The following is a 24,020-nucleotide window of genomic DNA, read 5'->3' on the forward strand; positions in this document are numbered from 1 at the left end:
TTAGTTAAATTTTCAAGCAAAGATATGAATTTTCAAGTAACATTATGAATCTCCAGCAAAAAATAAAATTTTAAGAAAATAATAAAACTTTTAACCCAGTATATGAATTATGAAACGAAAAAGTTTTAAATAATAAATAAAAAAGGATAATTTAAACAAAAAAATTAATCTGTCTGGTTTGGTTGAGAATTGAAGTATTTTGTTGAAAGTTGCCATTATATTGAACAATAATAGATTTATTATTGAAAAAGAACTTCATTTTTATTAAAAATTCCTAAAGATCAAATGAATTTTCTTAATAAACATATTCCTATCCCTAAAAGTTTGTGAACACAGTAAAATAATAAAATACTTCTTCAAAGAAAAGACCCTTAAACAAAACTATTTATCAATTTTTTCAGCACCAAAGTACCAACCAAATTCCAGCCTAAAATCTTAAATCTTCATTTTTTACAAAAAGTTACTTTTATAAGGTTTTTATTTTACTTTTTGCCTTGCGACCAGAAACGATATTTTTTAAAATACCTTTCTTCCTTTATATACCTCTCAACGAAAAACCGTCTGTTACAGTGCGATATCGTCACACTAAATCTGTATTTTTCACGAAAAGCATCATTTTTTAAATTAAAACTTCTTTACTCTTATTCAGACTTCTCATGTCTCAGGAGAAATTTAAAAATATTTTGAAAAATTGATTTTTAGTTGCAATCCAAAAAGAATTTTCAAATCCCATGAAATTTGAATATCCAAATTCTTTATTAAATTTGTCAGAATTGGTTAACTTTTAACTCTATACAACTTCAGGCGTCTTCCAAATAACTCACACACAAATTTCACATAACTACATTTAAATTCAACATAAATCCACTAAAATTCCAAATAATTCTACACAAAATCCTTAAATCTCTATGAAGGTTCCACATGATTCATATAACTCTAAAAAATTCCAAATATCTCTTTAAAAATGCCATACAACTCCATGCGTCAGATTTCAAATAACTTTAAATAAGTATACACAAATTCCTCATAACTAAAAAAAAATTCAATATAACGCCACACAAATACTCAATAGCCCAACAAAAGCTCCTTAAAGCTTCACGCATATTCCACATAACTCAGAGAAAACTCCAAATAACTCCACAGTCCATATAAGCTCCAATTCATTTTATGCAGATTCTAAGAAGCCAAGCACGACTTCCACGTAACTATAAATAAATTAAACATAGCTTCATAAAAATTCCAAATGACTCTACAAGAATTCACTACAATGTCGCGCAGATTCCACATAACTCAAAAACCAATTCCAAATAACTCTACACAGACTTCATACAACTCCACGCAGATTCCAAATAAATTAATAAAAAGTACACAAACTCCTTAAAACTCTACACAGGTAGCATATAACTCCGCACAACTCAAAAAATTCTAAATAGCTCTAAACAAATTCCATATATAAATACAATTCTAAGAAAATGCCAAATAATTCCACACAAATTTCTTACTGAATTAGATTTCGGATTCAGTCCTGCATTTATTTTCTAGAATTGCTTAGGAGTTAGGACCAAAGCGCGTTATATTTCTTTCACTCCTCTCTTTATAAATTCTGTGACTACTATCGATGATCCTTATGCATAATATTTTTTTAGTGTTTCTATACGAAGGGATGAACATACAAAAAAAGTTCTAAAAACGTCGTCTTTGATATGAATTTTACCTTGTTTAAACTGTCTTTGACGTTTGTATACTGGATAACTTTTGAGAGACTAATCGGATAAATTAGCAATTGGTACACAGTTTTAGAGAGCAAAACGAAAGAACGAGTGCGTTAACCATCTATTCTGGATAAAAATTCAAAAAGTTTGAGCATTTTCAAAAATGTTGTGATCCCTTTTTTAAGAATTCAAAATTCTATGTATGGCTATTCGTAGCACTCGGATTTTCGAACAATTTATATTTATAAACTTTTTAAATAAAAAGAGAAACATCAGAGTTGTATCATTTGCAAAATTCCATTAAAAAAAAATGAAAATTTTAAGCCAAAAGAGATTTGATCGTACAAATAAATAATGAAAAATATCATTTTGCGCTCTAACTATATAACTGACAAAAAAAGATAAAAATACAAAAATTGTGCATCCAAAAAAGATCTACAAATTTTTTATCAACCACTTTTTGATACAACATGTAGTTTTTGTTTTATTCGTGAAAAACATTAAAAATAAAAAAATAACACCTTTGGACAAACAACACAAGCTACGGAAAAAAATAATTTGACTAAATTTGTTCACGCAAAAAGGAGCTGCAAATTTTTTATCAATCATTCTTTGATGTAACGCGTAGTTTTGGTTTTAATTGTAAAACATTTATGTAAAAATTAAAACATTAAATTTTTTGACAAGCGACACAAGCTATAAAAAAATGAATAGACAATAGTTGTTCATCCACACAAAGAACTACAAATTTGACATAATATATTTTTTTGATAGGACACGTAGTTTTCGTTTTAATCGTAAAATATAATATTAAAAATAAAAAAATTAAAATTGTGGAAAAACCAGGCAAGGAGGAAAAAAATAAACAGACAAAAGTTGTTCAATGAAAAAAGATCTAAAAATTTTTCATAAACTCTTGTTATAAAAATATATTTTTAAAAATCGAATTTTTGCAAAAACGACACAAGCTACAATAACATTTTATTTAACCAAATTTGTCGACTAAATTATGCGTATCTGAAAATTTGCTTAGAACTTTTTTTCAATCATAAAAAAGATAATGAAAATACGCATGTTTCAATTACAATGCATATTATAAATTGTAATAATATACATTTTTGGAAATGACAAATTTTTTGGGGTAGCTGAGAATAAAATTTGATGCAAAATAAGAAACAAATATTAAAGTAATCATGATAAATAAAATTTGTATTTTATTTTAAAAAATCTGAATAAGCAGGCGCAGGCCGAGGTAAAGGAATAACTATAAATTTGATGTAATAAGAGTTGGAAATAATGTAGAAAAGTTCGCAGTTTGTATAAAATTGGGAGCGAAGCTCTAAATACGTGATTAGAATGTGTTTCTCAAATCCGAAGGAGCTTTAACCAAAGAGAATTCACAGTCACGAAATTACTACTGTCGATGATTTTGCTATTGATTTTAAAAGGTCTTTACTCAAATGTGGGAGAAGTATAATGACCGAGCGCGTAGCGCGAGACCAATATATGTATTACTGAGCGCGAGGCGATATTTATGAAAATTCTAAAAAAAAGACTTCGGACCACCCTAATGTAGACGCTCTTTTATTAATAATTTTGAAACAAATTTGTTTTGAAAACCTGATCCACATTTGGTTCCTCTGCCCTACTCCACAACGTGCGCTTCTTCGGTGAGAGATGTAGCCGCGAAACCTGGTCCGCTCGGTCTGCGTCAGTTTAGCGTTAAACGTGGAAGCGTTCACATCGGTCTCGCGTCGGCGGGACATTTTATAAGGTATAGGTATCTTATAGAAATATATAGTAAATGTGCCGGTTGGTTCCGCTCTTGGGAAAGGCAGCAAGAGGTTTCTTTACAAACTGACCAGTTTGTCAGTCGAGTCAGCGCGCTACGTGTTGTCCTAGTGTCGGTCAGTGGATATACACGGATACGTGTGAGATCACTCGTTATAATTTTGTTTTATACTCACACGCGACTCAAATTTTGTTGAATTTAATATTTTTTTACTCGTATGCACTTACTTGCAGTGTTTGAAGAAACGCGTCGTCATGGGTAACGAGTGTTGTGCCCCGAGGGTGTAGTGCAAACGCAAGACAGCTGATGCAGGTGTTTCTGCAAACAAACAAAAGAAGATATAGGTGACCGGTGTATAGTTCCACATATAAGGAGTGCAAAAAAGCAATCGGAACCGGCTAGAACTTGAGAAAAAAACTGACCCACAATTATGCGGACAGGGTCCGGCAACTGCAGTCAGAACGTTTCGATCTGCTCGTAGTAAGTTTTTTTTAAAATTTCTTTGAGATTGTTAATGTTCTTTGGTGGCTGTAGGATCAGGTTGATTTAAAGCAATTAAATTGTTTCAAATGTTTCGGTAGTAAAAATACAAAATAATTAAAAACATTGTAATCAAATAATTATTCAAACATTCTTTGAAAATTTTATGCGACGTGAATTTGATAAACGCCTTTACACTGTAGTATAAAATGCAAAAAAATATATAAATTTTCAGTTAAAGAATTCTTTTTTAAACATCTTATAGCGACTTAAATTTGAAGAAAACATTATTGTTTCTTCTATTTGAAATGATAATCTTCAGATCTTTCAAAAATTAAGTAAAGAGTTTAGAAAACCGGTTTAATAAAACAGGGGACGAAAAGAGAAATTCAATTATCATAAAAAATTGTTATGTCATATATAGGGTGGCTGTAGGTCAGGAACAACTTGGAAATAAGGGAACAGTCATTAAATTTTATTGGCCAGCGAAAAGTCAGATATTTGGAAAAAATCTTACAAAAGTCAGGGAATTTCTGTCGATTTCCCAGGATGACAAATTTGGCATTTAAAATTTTTGATTCGAAATTATTTTATTCTGTTTATAAATCATTCTATGTTAAAAATGTTACAAGATTAAAGTTTTGGTTTTTTAATATTATTGATCTGGGAATATAAAAATTTGGTCAAGGAAAAGTTAGGGAATTTTTAAATTTAAATTGTGCAGACACCCTGATTTATTATTATTATTATTATTAGTAATTTATCTGCCTTTTATTTCCATTTTTAATCCCCTTTTTTGCAGTTTCTTCCTCCTGACGATTATACTTTTGTTAAACATTTTATTATTTGGTTGGAAATTCAACTGAAATCGTTCTTGGTTAAAATTATTTTTTTATTTTGTTTTGAACATTCGTCTTTTTGGTTCAATAATTCATCTTTTTTGGATTGAAATGCAACTGTTTCGTTGAGGATTTAACTATTTTTTAAAAGAAAATTAGCTTTTTGTAGAAAATAAACAGAAAACTTTCTTCATTGAAAAATCCATTCTTTTTTTGAAAATTCACCTTCTTGGTATTAAAAGTGATCTATTTTAGTATAAATTGAATGTTTTTTGATAAAAATTAGACTGCCTGAAAATCAATCTTCTTTGGTTGAAAATGCAACTACTTTGTTGAAAATTCGTGTTTTAGGGTTGGAAATTCAACTACTTGTTTAAAAGTTGAACTTGATCGTTAAAAATTAATTTTCTTGGTTAAAGATTCATCATTGTATTGGAAAGTTAATTTCTTTGTTTCAATATGTAACTGTTATTTTAACACTAACATCATACTAATTCGAATGATATGTTGAAAATTCGTATTTTTGAATGAGAATCAAGTATTTCGGTAAAAATTAAGCTATTTGGTTAAAAATTAATTTTTTTTAAAGATGAAACTATTTTGAAAAAAGTGCATCCCTTTGGCATGAAAATTCGACATGTTTGACCATTTTATTTCCTTTTTCACTGGAAAATCTTAACGGGTTGAAAATTTAACTCTTTTGTTGAAAATTCGGGTTTTATGGCTTAATTCAACTTTATTTTCAATTAAAATATTTATTGATTTAAATATGAAATAATACATTTTTCATTGAAAATTATTGGTTATTGTTTAAAAATGATCGTTTTGTTTACAATTTCACTATTTTGTTAAATATTCAACTATTTTATGAAGAGTTATTGATGTTTTTCATAAAAATTCAACGTTTTTTTAACTCGTCCTTCGGTTCGAAAATTCAAATATTTGGTTGCAAATGAACTTTTTTTGTTGAAAATTCATCCCTTCTGGTTGAAAATTAAATTCTTTTTTAGAAAATTCATCTATTTGGATAGATAATTTAATAATTTTGTAGATAATAAAACTTTTGAATGAAAATTCAAATATTTGGTGTTAAAGTAACTTAATGGCTTAACTTTTCTTTTTTTTAAATTCACTTTAGTTGGTTGGAAATGACTTTGTTTTTTACATAATTCGAATATATGGTTAAGAATTAAATAAATGTTTTAGTTTGTTTGAAATTTAATTACTTTGTTAAAACTTCAGCAATTGCGTTAAAAATTGATCGTTTTTGATTGAAAGTACAACTGTTTTGTTAAAAATCCTTCTTTTTTGATTGAAAGTTCAACTATTTTGGTAGAAAATTCAACTATTTGATTTAAAAATGAGCATTCTTTTCGAAAAATTATATTGTCAGGTTAAAAATTAAACTGTTATGTAGAAAATTTATCTCTTTGGAGGAAAATTCAAATATTTTGATGTAAAATTAACTTTATTTGTTAACAATAGATATTTTCGGTTTGAAAATTTCAATATTTTTTAGAAAATTCATCTTATTTTTTTAAATCAACTGTTAGTGATATATAATTAAAATAGTATTTGGTTGAAAAATTAACTATTACATTTTTTGTTGAAAATTCATCTTTTCTAATTGAAAAATAATTTTCAAGGTCAAAATTTCAACTACGTTATTAATTTTTTTAAAGATTCATCATTTTAGTTGAAAATTCATCTCGTTTCAAATTGAATTTAATATTAGTGCTTAAATTTATTTTATTTAAATGAATTTATCCCTCTATTTTCAAGAAAATTTTCCGTATTTCCTCTATTTTCAGATAATTTTGGCCTAATGAAACCTCTATGTTAAATATTATTAAATATTTTATATTATAAACCTCAATAAAGATGTTTTCAATTAATCCATTGTCTTTTTTTCGCTGTTGACGATGTAGCTTAAATCTAAAAAATTAGAAAATGATTCAGGAATTATTTAAAATTGGCATCATCAAAAAAATAATCTTTCAAAGTGTCCGAAGTGACAACACATTCACAACCACAATGCATTGAAGAATTTTTATGGAAAATCTGGGACATCCTGGATACAGAATGTCTTATTCAGTAGTATGCTTCTCTTATAGCTGATACCATTTCTGGATAGTCAATTACAGCTTTTCTTTCGAAAGCAAATTTCATTCACTAGTTCTCAGACTCTGGAGGTCAAGAGGTCTTGTCCATTGGCGAAGATGAGTCACTGCTTCAATTGTTGGTTCATGAAACATGTTGGGGAGATTCTGACGGTGGAGAAAAAATGTTTATGAATTTTGAGAAGATGCATCGAGTTGCTTATTGAATAATCATTGTTGTTGGTTTCTTATATCATTGAAATAGTATATTGGTGCATCAGTAGAAGATTGAGTCATTAGGCCATTGAATCAGAAATTCAGCATAAATTTATAATGTCATTAGTGAACTTTTAAAATAGAAAATTAAATCAAGATTTAGGTTTAAAAGTGAACTTTACATCATGTGAATCACTCTACAAGATAAATACTGGCCTTTAAAAATCGATTATGTGTCGGTGCCATATTCAGCTATATTCTTTATTCCAAAATCGGGAAAGCTGTCCAAAATTACTAGGAAATTGTTTTCACCAGCATAACCGAAAACCTTCATTTTCAAACTTCCCTGATGTTTCCCTGACCAATTTTTCATTTTTCCTGGCCATCAATATTACAAGACAAGCATTTAATTCATGTAAAAATTTCAACATAGAATCGTTTATGAACGGAATAAAACAATAACTATAAGTAAAAGGTTGAGTTCCAATCCAATAGGTCGAATTTTCAACAAAACACATAAATCTTCTACAAAAAAAGATTACTTTTCAACCAAATAATTAAATTTTTAACAAAATAGTTGACTTTTCAAGTGTCAAAGATGAATTCTTTCCAAAAGACGTATTTTCAAACAGATAAGATTAAATTTCAATATGAATTTGTAACCAAAAATGTAATATTATGATATTTCAACTTGAATTTTTAAATTAAAATATGTAGTTAAAATTTCAACCACTTTAATTGTCAAAAATATAATTGAAATTTCAACAACATAATTAAAATTTCAACGAAATAGTTTAATTTGCAACTCAGAAAGATGAGTTCGCAACAAAAAATGTATAATAAAACAGATTAAATTTATAACAAACAAACTAATTTTTAAACCCAAAAAGTCTAATTTTTAACTAAGAAGACTAATTTTCTACCAAAAAAGATGAAATAGTTTGCCTTTGCAACCAAAATTAAATAATAAAATAATTAAATTTTTAACAAAATGATCTAATCCGCTACCCAATAGATCAATTTTCTGACTAAAAAGACGAACTTTGACCAAAAAAAGGATTTTACAGTCATGAAATAAAAAAGTTTATCCAAATTGTTAGCTTTTAAGCCAAAAGACGAATTTTGTATATAAAAAAATTGACTTTTCATTCATCTATATCCATTTTACCAAAAAAATTAATTTTCCTTGAAATGTTACATTTTTAAACAAGAAAGAAGACATTTCAAACCAAGAAGATTAGTTTTCTGACAAAAAAGACGAAGTTTGAACTAGAAAAGAAAATAGAATATTTACATTGTCATCTAAAGAAGAACGTTGAACCTCATCTTCAAGCAAAAAAATGAATTTCTAAACTAAAATAAAAAACGATTTTTCAACAAAGAGATGATTTTTCAACTAAAATGATGAATCTTCAAAAAAAGAATAATTTTTTGATAAAATGTTTCAACTTTTACCAATTTGTTCAATTTTTACACCAAAAAGATTTTAATTTTAAATAAAAAAACAGTTGAATTCAACAAAAAAGAGAATTTAAAAAAAGTTGAATTCTCAGCCAACAAAGATTAATTTATATCCAAACAGTTGCATCTTTATCAAAAAATATTGAACTTCTAATCAGGAAGATTAGCTTTTAAACACAAATACAAATTTTGAAAAAAATGGTTCAATTTTTAACCAAGAACGATTTCTGGTGAATTTTCAACACGAAAGTATAGATTCTCAACCAAAATTTAGATTTCTACTAAAACAGTTGAATTTTCAACCAAAAATATAATCATCCGGAGGGTTAATCTTCCAATACCGGAATATTAATCTTGTAACATTTATGAAATAAAATCGTTTAGAAACGAATTAAAATAATTTCAAATTAAGATTTTAAAACTTTGAATTTATTATCCTTGATAGTTATTTAAAGTCCCACTTATAGAAATTCCCTGAAATTAATTAACTAAACGAAATTAAAATTTTCTGAAAAGAGAAAATTAGCTGCTTAACCTATTATAAACATACAATTCTAAAGTATATTATAAAAAGAACGCTAATTGATTCTCATTAAAAGGCAATTTTTCCCACCGCAAAAGGTCTCATTCATTTCTAAAATGGTTATATGCCAACGTAAAATCCTCTTTTGCAACAGGCTAAAAGGTTTAGCTCTAACAATTTATCTGAAGTTTTTTCCTTTTAAATTACGATATAAAAACGAAAAAAATGTTCTAAAATCCAAAGTAATTTAGTTCTAATAAACTTTTTAACTTAAGAGTAGACATCAAAGTTACAAGAACATTATTTCTGAATTTGAAAACGATTCCCGTCATTACACAATACTTTAATACCGTGATGTTTATTATTAAATATTATTATTTAACGAAATGTTTATCTTATTAAAATTAATATTTTGCAATTCTACAACTGAAATGTTTGTGTTCTCAGAAATTCTTTGTAATCTATAATAAATGCGTTTGTACAGACGTGGCGGAAAATTAAATGAAAATGTGGAGTTTGAAATTATTGTAATTTTAGGACTTGATTTAACTAATCTGAGTTATTACTGATAATAACTGCGTTACCTAGCTTATTTCATTTGTTATTTACTTTCACCAGCTATTATGAAAAGGAAGGAAGTGCTTCTTTTCATCAGTTCCTAGCTTATGATGTTTATCCACCAGGAATTGCTAAATTCACTTTTATTTAAAAAAATACAATACCTTCTCTTTATGAATAATAATAAAAATAATAATAATTTTAATAATGTAAAAATTCGTTTGATAAAAAAAACCTGAAAGTGTTATTTGAAACAATGAATATTCAATCGCTTTGGCTCAAATTGATGAAATTCAAAGCGAGCAAGAAAAATAAAATATATACAAATTTGAATCATATTTTTCATAACTGGAATGAGTGGCTCCACTTTTGATATGTATATCGAAGTGGTTGAATAAATCAATTCATACTTGAATAATTTCTCCAGAAATGGAGAAAAAGCTACCCTTTACGTGACGGTAATTAAGCATCAGTATGATATTCCAATTAGCATCATAAAGCTGTACCCCCTGATGCATATTTAGCTAATTAATGAATACTACTTGATATTCTAGGGAACACAGATACCATATTTTGTGCAACTAATTTTTGAATTATCAGGTTCACTTATAATTAATAATTAAAACTGTCACAACAATTTTTCTTGAAATTACACTAAAAATGTAACCGAAAATTTGCTGGTGGGCTTATTTAAAGTGCTATAGCAAAATTAGTTAAATTTCACCGTGAATTAGTAGTCTTTTACCAATTATTAATATTATTATCGTGCGACTTTACAATTTTTTTCAAAAATGTGACTTTCTCGAAAAATGTGACTAAGACATTTTTTCCTCTTTTCTCAGAAGTTCTATATAGCCTGTTTCGATTTCAATCGCAATGAAACTTTTGAAATTGAATTTGAAAACTAGAAAAAAATGTAATATTTTAATTAAGCACAATAAAAATTGAATAATTTTACATGTACTTGAAGTTACGAACGTTCATATGAACGAAATTAAAGATTTTTTCCCCGAATTTTGTTTTGCCTAAATCATTCAGGATGACAAAAAATAATATTCCATCAAAAGAAGATTTCAAAATTTTTATTTTTTGAGGGGTTAAATACCCTTACAAATAACCCATTATTCAAACATGCCAAAAACGATTTTGATTGTCCATATTTGAAAATATAAAAACGTCACAAATTCTCTTTTTCTATCTCACTAATTATAGAGTGGGTGAGAAAGTTCGGCAAGACCCCTAAAAACCACCCTTAATATACACACGCCTAAAATGTTAAAAATGACAAGTTTGATTTTGATATTTAAAAATATAAAAACGTCGAAAATTCACTTGTTTTATCTCGCTACTTATAGAGTGGGTGAGAATGTTCGACAGGACCCCTAAAAACCACCCCTAATGAACCCACATCTAAAATGTTAAAAATTACAAGTTTGATTGTCGATATTTGAAAATATAAAAACGTCAAGAATTCTCTATTTTTACCTCACTAATAATAGATGGTTCAGGTGATTATAGGTGAATATAGGTGATTTTTAGGGTCCTTGCCGAACTTTCTCACTCACTCCATAATTAGTGAGGTAAAAAAAGATAATTTTTGACGTTTTTATATTTTCAAATATCGACAATCAAACTTGTCATTTTTAACCTTTCAGGTGCGGGCATAGTAGGGGTGGTTTTTAGGGGTGTTTTCGAACTTTCTCACTCCCTCTATAAATAGTGAGGTAAAAAAAGAGAATTTTTGACGTTTTCATATTTTAAAATATCGACAATCAAACTTGCATTAGGCAGGTCTGAATAATGGATGATGTTCTAATTGATTTAAGGAAAAAAAAATTGAAAAATAATTTTTTTTAATTTCGTTCAAATGAACGTCCGTAACTTCAAGTACATTAATTTTCCAATAAAGAATTACACTTACAAATGTTTAATTAACATCGATGGAAATTGAACACTTTTTAATTTCGTGAATCTGTATTGAAAGTTTTAATTTTTTCAAATTTCAAGGATTTACAATTGGACATTTTAAGTCTTTTTAAGTCTTCACACTCTTTACCATATTTCCTTATTTTTTTAAATTTCTCTTTTCCCTCTGTTTTCAAGAAACTTTCACTTTGTCTCGTTTTTTCGCCTAAATGCAAAGTAAATAGGGAACGTGATAAGGAAATTCAACTATTTTTTGTTTAAATTTTATTGCTCATGGTTAAAAATTTGACTATTTCACTGGAAATTGAACTGTTATGTTGAAATACCACATATTTGGTTAAAAATTCGTCTTTCTTGGTTGAAAACGATCTATTTGTTCAACATTCAAATTTTCAGGCTCATGATTTAACTTTATTTTAACGAATTTGTTTTTTTGTCTTGAAAATTCAATTATCTTGTTCAAAAATATTTGTTTTTCGTCAATATTTTAAAATTCTTCTTAAACATTCGTCGTTTGGGATTGAAAATTCATCTTTTTGGGTGGAAAAATTCAAAAGCCTTGTAAGAACTTCGTCTTTTTGCTTTAAAAAATCAAATAGTTCATAAAACAACCATTTAGTTTAAAATGTATCTCTTTTTAAAAATAAAAGTTTAACTATCTGGTTGAAAATTAATTATTTTTTTTTATTTCAACCATTTAGTTAAAAATTCATCTTTCTTAGTTTAAAATGGTCTTTTTTGTTTAAAATTCAAATATTTTGTTAAAAAGGCATATTTTCTTATCGAAAATTGAACTATTTTGTTGAATATTCGTCTTTGTGGATAGAAAATTCGTCCTCATCGATTGCAAATTCAATATTTTGGACTGAAAGTTCATCTTTTATGGTAGAAAAGTAATCTTTTTGATTGAAAATTTATCCTTCTTGATTTAAAATTAAGTTGCTTGCTGACAATTCAACAATCTGCTTGAAAAGTCGCCTTTTTTTGTTGAAAATTCAACTATTTTGTTTAACCATAATCTTTCCTGTTTGAAAGTATTTGATATTTTTATTTTGTTTAAATTTGGGCAAATATTTGATTGAAAATCCATCTTTATAGGTAGAAAAATCATTTATTTGGCTTAATATTCAATTACTTTGTTAAAAATCTGTCTCGCTTGCTTGAAAGTTCTAAGCTATTTCACTGTAAATGCAAATTTTTTGTTAGAAACTACTTATTTTTCAATTCAACTGTTTGTTTGAAAATTAATCTCTTGAGTGATTAAGAAAAAAATCGATTTTTCAACTTTAAAACTTAAATCTTTTGTTCAAAGTTCGTCTTTTGGGTTGAAAATGCAACCACTTTTTTGAAAATGCAAAAAATTTTTTGATTTGAAGTCTTAGGGCTTTAAAGCGTCTTATATATGGAATTTAATATTGCATGTACATTAATTTAATTTAAAAGGATTTATTACTTCATTCTTCCCCTATTTTCATGGAAAATTACTATATTACGTCTTAATTGTTTAGTAATTTTAAATTCGACACGTCAAAAATTAATATTCCTGTAGTTCAGAATTAAAGTAAATTATAAACTGTTCTCATTTTAAAGGAATCCAAGTTAACAAGTTTGCTAGTTTAAAAAGAAGCATTTTTAACCCAAATTCCGAATCCTTCAACCTGAATGACTATTAATAAAAAATGGAATTTAATATTTTATCTATATTAATTTCATTTAAAAGGATTTATTCCTTTATTCTTCCCCTATATTTTCATGGAAAAATACTGTATTAGGTCTTAATTGTTTAGTAATTTTAAATTCAAAATGTTAAAAATTAATATTCCTGTAGTTCAGAATCAAAGTAAATTGTAAACTTTTCTCATTTGAAAAGAATCAGGGTTAACAAGTTTAGAAGTTTAAAAAGAACCATTCTAAACCCAGATTTAGAATCCTTCAACCTGAAAGACTATTATTAAAAAATTATTTTAACTTTAAATTTTATTTCACTTATTCAGTGCCTGTAGCAAACTCTTTTCATTATCTTTCAAAAGTATATGCGACTTTTTGTAGATTTTTTCGAAATACGGTATGAAATACCTTGAAAAAATTACGAAAGGTAAAATCCTCTTTAGCAGATATTTTTAGAAGCACATTTTTTTTACTGCACTGCAGTTGAATACAAATAAACAATAAAGTTACCCTAATTTCCAGAGGACTAAAACTTTTGATTAATTGCTCAACCAATCTGACAGACGATAAACGAGTTTCTGGATTTGATAATGTTTAATTGGCACCTTGGTTACTGTACAACACTCGCGCAATTAGCTAATTAGTACTGCATCAATAAAGGCAGAATAACTGAAAATAAAAATAATCAAGTTAATTTCATCATTTAGTAAGATTTTTCTACTTCAAGGGACATTTCCCAATTGGAATTTGCTAGTTTAATATTAATCTGAATATTTTTACGTATTTTTTACTTATCTTCTAAAGCTAAATGTATAACAATTATATATAAAAACATAATAGATATTATTTATTTATTACTCGATTCAATTTTCATGCTGAGATAAAGTTTTTTGTATTCAGGACCAAGTATTTTAGATTAATTTGAATTAAATTTTTCTCTCAAATTACACGCATTTTAATCAACCAGTAAAACACCGGTTTAGCTGTTCAATTTTCGGAAAAAGGGGAATTTTTTCCGAAAAGGAGGATTAAAAGGGAATTTAATTTATTATTAAAAACATTCCATTTCACATTTTCTTGGTTATGAAATTCATATATTTTATATGATATTCAAATTTTTGGTTGAAATGAACTTTTTTGTTGAAAATTCATAATTTTAGGTTGAAAACTAATTTGTTCTAGTTGAGGATTTTATTGAAAATTTCTCTTTTTTGGTAGAAAATTCCACTATTTGTTTGAAAATTTCGTTTCCTGTTAAAAATGCAAGAACTTAGCTAAAAGTTAAACTATTTAAAAAATATATATTTGTCTTTGGTTAAAGATTCATTATTTTAATGAAAACTAAACATTTTTGCTAGAAAATTCAACTATTTGGTTGAAAATTACATTTTTAATTGAGAACTTATATTTTTTGCGGTTGGAAACTTAACTTTATTGTAGAAAATTCGTCGTAGTGGATTGAAAATTCATTTTTCTTCAGTAGGAATTTTACTTTTTTTTAGTAGGAATTTTTCTATTTTTTGGATTTAAATTCAACTTACAAGATGAAAATTCATATTGTTGGATGGACAATTTAACAATTTGGACAATTTTTTTCTTGTTTGACTGACAATTTTTTATATTAACAAATCTATTATTTTGTTAATAAATTCGGGAATTTGGTTGCCCTTTTTTCTTGTTTTACTTACTTTTTTTGTTTTTAAATTGAACAATTTGCTTCATTTTTTTTTCTCTGAAATATATTTCTTTTAAATTCATCTCTTTTAGTAAAAATTACAACTCTTTTCTTGAAAAATGAAATTTTTTGGTAAAAACTAAAACTTATATTTAGTTGAGAAACCTAATATTAATAATAAATTATGTATGTATTAATATTCATAATCGATTTTGTTACAAATAAAATTGTTTTTGATTTATAATTAAAAATAGGTCCTTAACATGACCTCCGATCAAATTGCACAGTATTGAGATTTAATTTTTATATCTAATTCTGCCAAAATAGTGTAGCTTTTATTCTTTAATTTTTTCTAAAGAGAGGATGTTTCCTGAATATAAATAACTATAAAAAACGAAAGAATTAAGCTGTCTGGGTAAAAGTTGAACTACTAACTTTAAATAGAATTTTTTACTTGAAATATTAGGAATTTGAAGCATTTCAATTTAATATTACTACCTAAAGTAATTTCAGTAAAAGGAGATAATTACCTTATTATATTAATATATAACAATGTGGAAAATAATATAAAATATTTGAAATTGGTATCATTACAAGTGTCTTTTTCAAAACGCCTTGTTTTCTAATGTCTTGGATTTCTGTTTATGATTCTAAAAAAATGAGTTGAAATCTGATAAAAAGGGGTAAAATGGGGACCAAACACTTGATTTTGGGTGTTTCAGGGGATTTTTCAAACTTAAGTTTGAAAAGGAGATAATCTAAAAATAAGACAAATTGTGATCCTTGCAACTATTTCAAATATGACAAACGTAATGATTCTAATTATTTTTTAAACCCTAATTGCGTTTTAGTTTTTTTTTTCAATAATGAAGAAATATTATTTCTATTGATTTAGGAAAACCTGTTATAAATTATTTGATGGAAAATAGACAAATGATAAATAAAATATGACTTGTATAATACTATTTCCCAGTTTGAACTCGACATTCTTTTCTTAATTTTTAAAGATTCTTCAAATACATCTAAAACTTATATAACGAAAAAAAAACAAACAAAATATTTGGTAAAATAAAGATCAAATTATATATTCAATATTGACTTAGTCCCATTGGAAATCCCCAGAACTTTCTGAACAAGAAAGGAAGTTTAACCTTACAAATGAGTAAACAAATTATATCTTCACTGTGCCATTTACATTCGGGCGGTTGCTTTTCACATATCATTTGCGCTCAGTTCGAGAAACCGGAGGATGACACTGAAAAAATTTTATACTATTCATAGATTCAATGTTTTTAAAAAGTTTTATGAGTTGCAAAATTTTGTACCGGTAAACATGTTGTAGATGTAAAAAATTAATTTTCGTTTTCATTTTCTAAAAATAGGGAAATTTAATAATGACTGAAAATAACTTCGAGGTTGAGAAATGATTCTAAAGTTCGCAACGCTTCCCAAAAATACAATTTTTTTTAAAACTCTAAATGGTTTTGCTGATAATGGCATCAATTAAAGCCAAAAACCACCTCAAAAAAGTTTCATCTCTCGAGCACATGTAGTATCCACCCCAAATCAACCTTTTAATATTAGGGGTTGATTTAGGCTAGGTTCCATATTCATTAGAGGGATACAAATCTTTTGTTTACTTTTTCTGGACACTTTTAGCATGAAATTTTGACAATTTCAATAAAAAATTGCGATTTTTCATATCATTATCTTATGTCAGAATTTTTTAAACTTTAGGGTTTTTTAGGGCGGGTTCCACATGCGTGAGAGTAATTAAACGTTTTTCGGGGTGCTTGTGGCATAATATTCTATAATTATTAACGAACAAATTTTGATATTTTCAATTTTCGTGTTCACAAAATTTGTTAAACTTCAAGGGTTGATTAAGGATAGGTTTTACATTCACTAGTGGATAAAGTTTTTTGGATTGTTTTGAAAAAAATTCTGCTATTATAAGCGAAAACATTTCAAGTTATTAAATTTGTGTCTTTTTACAGAATTTTTGTAACTATAAGGGTTGATTTGAGGTGGGCTCCACAATGCGCTATAGAAACAAAACTTTTTTTGTATTGTTCTGACACAAAATTCTGCTATTATTAGCGGAAACATTTTCAGTTTTTAAATTAGTGTCTTATTATAGAATTTCTGAAACACTAGGGGTTGATTAAGGGTTGGTTCTACACGCATTAGAAAGATAATACCTTTTGGATTTTTTCAACACAAAATTTTACTACTATCAGCGAAAATATTTCAACTTTTTTTATTAGTATCTTGTTACAGAATTTTTTAAACCTTTAGCGTTGTTTTATAGTGGGTTCCATATGCATTAGATAGGGTGGCCGCTGGACCGGGAAACCGGGAAATTACCAGGAATTTTATGAGATCGGGATAAACCGGTAAATGATACTGAATTTATTTTTTACCGGGAATTTGATAAATTTTATTAAAAAATCTGTTTAAGTTTGATTAAATTTTGATATCATTAAGTTTACAGTGCTTAATTCAAAAATCTTTCATTTAAACAATTAAACGCGATTGAAATAGACAATTTTGTATAAAAAAAACATTTTTGGTTGATCAACTGTGAATATATAAATTATAATAATTTTTGAAATTAAACTGTACAATAAGGATTAACATGCGAATAATAATAAAATTTATTTTACAAAGCAATTCGGAATCAGTTGAAAATTTCAGAATTTCCAGATTTTAACGTTAAAAATTAAACCTTTTCAATTCGGAAGTCGTAGTATCGTTAAACAAATGTGAACTCCCGATTGAAACTTTATAAATTATTTTCAATTTTAAAATAACTTCAAAATAATATATTAATATTTGTTATTAATTGATTAATTTGTTTTTTATTTATTTATTTATTTTTAAATTTATTATTCTTAACTAATTATTATATTCAAATTTATTAAAATTCTGACATAGTTTAAATCGAAAATTAAAAATTTTTTAATTAAGAAAAAGATCAACTGCTTAATACTTAGAAACACTTTACTGATAATTTAAAATAAGCAATTAGAAAACAAATATTGAAAATTAAACAAAAAAAAACTTCGAACGTTACAATTTTAATTGTTTCAGTTAAAAAGTTTTAATTTGTAAGTAAAATTGTTGAATTTTGATGTATAAATAAATATTGAACACCTTTTATTCCTAAAAAAAATTCGAGTAAGTTGAAAAGATATTTAGAAGTTCTGAAAAAATGACCTAATTTAATAGAAAATATAGATTTTTGCAGATTTCTCTTAACAAAATTAGAAGTTTTTTTAGAATTGTGAAAGGCTTTAAAAAAATATAAAAAAATATCTCAAAAATCGTAGGAAAGTTGAAAATAATTTCTTTATTACGAAAAATTAATTTTAAGAGAATTTTTAAAAACATTTCCAAAAAAAGGCAATAATGAATGTGGAAAATTTTAAGAAAATATTTTTAATTTTGCAGGATTTTTTGAAAATTTTTAGGAAGAATTCAAATAATTTAAAAAAATATTTAGAAGTTTTGAAAAACTTTCAAAAGTAATTTAAAGTTTAAAAAAATGGAAAACAAAATGTCGATTTTTCAACATTTCGAAATAAAATTTTGAAGCTTTTTCAGCACTTTTGCTTAGAATGATTTGCAGTTCAGTTTTTATTAATTCAAATGGAAAAATGTTTACATTTAGAATTCGAATTTTTAAATTTCATTGACCGTGAAAAATGTTTGAGAACCGGGCAAAAACCAGAAAATGACCAGGCATTTTTTTCTAAATACCAGTGAAAAAATTATGACTTTATATTACTGTCTTCATAAAATTTGTGAAACTTTAAGGGCTGATTAAGGGTGGGTTCTACCTGCGCTAGTGGCATAACTTTTTTTTGATTTCTTTGACACAAAATGCTGCTGTTTTCAGGGAACAAATTTTGACTTTTCAAATTAGTCTCTTTTTACAGAATTTTCTAAACTTTAGAAGTTGATTTTGGGTCAGTTCCACATGCGCTAAAATAATGTAAAGTTTATATCGTGCTTGTGGCACGAAGTGCTGCGATTACCAGCGAAAACATTTCGAAAAAATTTGTTTCTTGCCTTTCTCGTAAACGTTGCGTACTTGAGACTCATGGCCGATAAAAACTTTTATTGAAACAAAAGTATCCTCTTGCAAGCAATTGTTTTAGAATCTTTAGTTTCACAACTTTCTGACAACGACCCATAAACATCCCTATAAAAGTTTCTGTACTTTCAACTCCAGAAAAAAATGTTTGTTTTTTTGTAGCTCGAAAAACTGTGATTACTTTAGCGGAAACTTTTCTTTTCATTTTACAAGTCCTGGAGGTTTACTCTCGGCTTTACTCATCAGAAAAGTTGCTCGTTTCCTAATATAAAGCCACGGTCGAGTTCCTTTGACGAGAACCTTTTGAAACTACCCTCAGGTATGCGGATGTAGCGAGAGGTTCGCTTTGTTTCAGTCAATAAGTAGTAGATTGAGACTCCTACTTCATGCCAGTAAACTATACATAATTCAAATGAAAGTGAGGAATGTTTTTATTGCAAAAGTCAAAAGAGAACAATTGCATAAAAAAAAAACAAGTTTAAAGTCACTTTTACTTTTTTTAAAAGACACTGATTTACTGATTACTCTTCCATTGTCTGAGGTCTTCACTATTTTATCACTTTTTCGCTGCGCTCTCGCAAGTGCGTGAAAGCTATGCGACAATTAGAATAGTATCTAAAGACCTGCCTCAAACATTTTTGCTTTGATTTAAAGTGCAAAGTAATGTTTTCAAAGGTGACAAGTGAAAAAATGTGTAGTCAGATTTTGCAATGTATATACAAATACGTACCAACTACCACTGCGAAGTACTATGGTTGTATTCCCTATGAATGCAATTTGTGCTCATTTTATAAAGACTGTTTTCTCATAGTTATATCAAATAGATTTGGTGCCACATAGAGAGAAGTTTTTCTCTAACTAAAAAAAAAATGGACACTTTCCATACATTCAAACTCGGATATAACGCCCCCGGATATATCCCTTTCGAGAATTGACGCCGCGCCACAGGTAATAGTTAAGGGGCCATCCATATACCACGTGGAAAATTTTTCACCATTCCCCCTCGTGGACATCCGTAGAATTTGGACCCCCCCCCCCCTGTACTTGGTCCACGTGGACATATTTTATGAAAATATAGACATTATTAGTCTTCAAAATGTCCGGGAGCTCGCGAAAATTCCATGGACGTCCTTTTAGTACTCACTAAAATTTCATATTCTTTTGTTTTCATAGTCAACAGTTCGAAATTCGTTGACTGGCTAACAGCTGTTGGTGTATTTTGCAACAATTTCAATAGATTGTTTCGATGCTAAAAACTAACGAGAAGTTTGAATGGCTGCTCCTGAGTGGTGCCAAAGTTGACTGGCAGGCTGTCAAACATGCCAAAAATTCAAGTGAAGAAACGCTATCTCAGTACTGTTGAAACCCATTGGGAATGATTGTTCGGAAGCTAAGAACTAACAAAAAATTTGACTGGCAGCTTCTCGACGGTGCCAAAGTTGACTGGCAGACTGTCAAACATGCCAAAAATTCAAGTGAAGAAAAGTGATTTTAGTACTCTTGAAACCCATTGTTGCGAGCTGTGAATTTACTTAAAAAGTGAGATTTTTGTAGTTTCTTTTTTTATATACATATTAGTTTTAGAGAAGTATCCTATAGATGAAAATTTTAGTTAATGAAAAGGATAAAACTTTCGTTCGGTTGCTGATTAAAATGTCAAATTTGGCACCACTGAGGAACAGCCAATCAATTATGATCTTACTTTTTAGCACCTAAAAAATCATCCCCAATACGTTTCAGAAGTACTAAAATGACTGTTCTAATTTTCATCCTGCCATTTTTTATATGCTTGACAGTCTGTCAGTCAACTTTAGCACCACCGAGAAGCTGCCAGTCAAATTTTGTGTTAGTTTTCAGCATTCAAACAATCATTTCTAATGGGTTTCAAGAGTATTAAAAAGACGTTTCTTCTCTGGAATTTTTGGCATGTTTGACAGCCTGCCAGTAAACTTTGGTACCACTCAGGGGCTGTCAGTCAAACTTCTTGTTAGTTGTTTGCACCGAAACAATCATCCCATATGGGTTTGAAGGGTACTAAAATGAAGGTTCTAATTGTCATCCTGTCATTTTTTTATATGTTTGACAGCCTGCTAGTCAAGTTTGGCACCACTCAGGAGCTGCCAGTCAAAATTTTTGTTAGTTCTTTGCACCTAAAAAATCATCCCCAATGGGTGTCAAGAGTATTAAAATGAAGTTTCTTCACTCGAATTTTTGACATGTTTGACAGCCTGCCAGTCAACTTTGGCACCACTGAGGAGCTGCCAGTCAAACTTATTGTTAGTTTTTAACATTACAACCATTCCCGTGGGTTTCGAGAGTACTAAAATTACGTTTTTTACTCGAATTTTTGACCAGTTTAACGATAAATTGTTGCAAAATGCACTAAAAGCTGTTAGTAAGTCAACCAATTTCGAACTGTTGACTATGAAAACAAAAGAATCTGAAATTTTAGTGAGTACTAAAATGATGTCCATAGAATTGTCGCGAGCTCCCGGACTATAAGAAGTCCAAAAGGAGCGATGAATTAGCTGAAAAAATTCGGATTAGCTTATAAACGTAAGCTTAAACATGATTTGAATTTCAAAGAAAAAGTCGTGAAAAAAACTATAATTAAAATAAGAATAAAAATAAAAATTATATTGTGCGCGAGCACAATATAAAAGTTCGAGTATACCTAGAGTATACCTTATCTAATTTCAGTATATTTTCCACAGATTTAGAGAAATGTGTGTCCACGTGGATCCTAGCCCGGCACCCCCCCCCGGCCCCCTCGTGGTCAAGCGTGGAATTTTGCCATACCCCCCCCCCCCTAAAGTGTCCACATGGTATATGGATGGCCCCAAAGGGAGCTGCGAGGGGCGTGCGGTGGTAACTCAGGCGTGAACAAACAAAAGCGTTTACATCCGCAGCGGCACTTTGTCGGGTTTGTTACCCACCATCGCCAGCCCCAAAAAGTGGCACAGTCTCCGATGTTCACTGTACTTTTTAAGCTTATGTTTCTGTCTTATCGAGAATCAGAGATATCATCAAAAGGACAGTCAATGTGTTCTGCTAATATAAGGAACAACTTTTTAATTCACGGCAGTACTATATTCCAAGTATGAAAAATATTCATTGAATAAACATTATAACCTTTTTTTTTTAACTTTATAAGTTTCTATTGATTGATCCTGAAATTGATGTCACCGAAGGTTCGTTAACAGGTCAACAGACGCGCCTGGGAAAAGCAAACAACTTCATAAAATATAATACTGTTATATTCCGAATAATAAAAAAATTGTCCTCATATAAACGAGATAAACAATACACAGTAATACGAGATAATGAATTTTAAATGTAGATGAATTTCATTTTTGCATTAAATTAAATTAAGTTAAATTAAGAAATGCGATGCGGCGATGCGCAAACACTTAACGGATTTCGGCGATTTCAGAAGAGGAGCCAAGAGAGCAGCTGAGAGCAGGCAATATGGCGTCGATAGCGCTGGATAGTAGCGATCAACACTGAGTTTATGATAGTTGTTTCGTTAACGTTTCCTATTTTGACAAATGTACTCAGATCTATAACGGATTTTGATTATAAATAGAATAATGGTACATATGTGATAAAAAAAGATACGAAAAAGGATTGAAGCTTGACATTCTGTACCTGGTAGCTTGAAATGGATATAAGTGCCTTGTTTGGTGTCATTAAGTTCTTTTTTCTTTCTACTAATCTCATCAACTTGGAGGATAAAACAATTTGATTTATTAGGCATAAATGAATAATTTATTCAATGCTCACAGTCAAAAAACTTATTTCCTAAAATTATTCAATTTTTAATTTTATAGAGGAGAGTACTCGAATATGAGATATTTTCGTAATATGAGAAAGCGGGGTATCAGCTAAACTAAGAGACCCACTCTATTGGTTCTATCACTAAGTTGTAGTTCTTAAAGAAAGAGTAATTTCGTGGTATAGTCCATTTTTAATTGGGCTTCTAAAGATTATAGGCGAAATTTTTGTGAAATCGATGGTGGTCGAGTTCTTGGAAGGGAATTCTTTAAACCCTATTTATTATTCAATAAATATGTATTTAGCAGTAAAGTTTGTCTGGAGTGATGGGGATTGAATAATTTAGTATGAAAATATCGATAGTGTTGAAGTTTTTCATTGTACAGGTCAGGTATAGTAAATGCATAGTTGCATGGTGTGGTTCTCTTAATATGAGATATCTGTGGTTTTTATAACACTGTGGCTGCTCGGGGGAAATTGGTTACTAAAGTGTTTGTGACTACTGCAAAAACTAAATATATGTAAATAGCAGTAAATTTATACTTCGGAAACATAGAATCAACTTTTTCATTAAAAATAATACTTTATTTTGCATTTTATTAGCTATTTCCTGGGGTATCTTATATTATGAGAATAGTTTAACGATTTTGGAAAAAGCACTTTGTTACATTTTTTGTATTTTCAGCATAAAAAAAATTTTTAATAAAATTTTTTATTTGAGCTTCTTATGACCAAACTAAATTTTCTTTAAAATGACCTATATTACTTTTAAATTCAGTACATAGAATTCCGACAATCACGCCAAACGAGTTGGTATCTCATATTTTAGTACTCTCCTCTATTCATTTTATGTTCCTAATAACTGACCGATAGCGCATGAATTTTATGAATTTCAACAATCAGCTGACTTAAATTAACCTATAAGTTTCATTTCACACGCACGTGTTCACGGAAAGTCAACAATCTTTCTGTCTTAAATTTAACTATAAAGTACATTTCAGGTACATAAAGCAGTTGACTTTCAACCAAGCGCGTTACTTAAAGTCATGTTATTATCATCAGTTGACTTTCGACTGGCGAATGATCCTTTTGGTTACCTACGAGGGTAGTTCAATAAGTCCTTAGAATGAAGTATAAAAACAATTTTTTTTTATTTTTCAACATAATCTCCTTGGAGCTCTATACACTTGGTCAATCG

General features: G+C 28.4%; 2 protein-coding genes across 3 annotated transcripts in view; one reads left to right on the forward strand and one right to left on the reverse strand.

Annotated features, from left to right (window-relative positions):
• The window catches only part of LOC117174113, a 62,002-nt gene extending 58,184 nt beyond the window's left edge, over window positions 1–3,818 (reverse strand). The window contains exon 1 of the mRNA XM_033362884.1: window positions 3,732–3,818. The gene's annotated coding sequence lies outside the window, so the exon portion shown is untranslated. The remainder of the gene's footprint in view (window positions 1–3,731) is intronic.
• The window catches only part of LOC117174112 (flocculation protein FLO11), a 117,261-nt gene continuing 96,691 nt past the window's right edge, over window positions 3,451–24,020 (forward strand). For both annotated transcript variants that reach the window (XM_033362881.1, XM_033362883.1), the window contains exon 1: window positions 3,451–3,984. The gene's annotated coding sequence lies outside the window, so the exon portion shown is untranslated. The remainder of the gene's footprint in view (window positions 3,985–24,020) is intronic.

The sequence above is a fragment of the Belonocnema kinseyi genome, chromosome 6 (assembly GCF_010883055.1).
Source record: "Belonocnema kinseyi isolate 2016_QV_RU_SX_M_011 chromosome 6, B_treatae_v1, whole genome shotgun sequence".
In the NCBI taxonomy this organism is placed as follows: Eukaryota; Metazoa; Arthropoda; class Insecta; order Hymenoptera; family Cynipidae; genus Belonocnema; species Belonocnema kinseyi.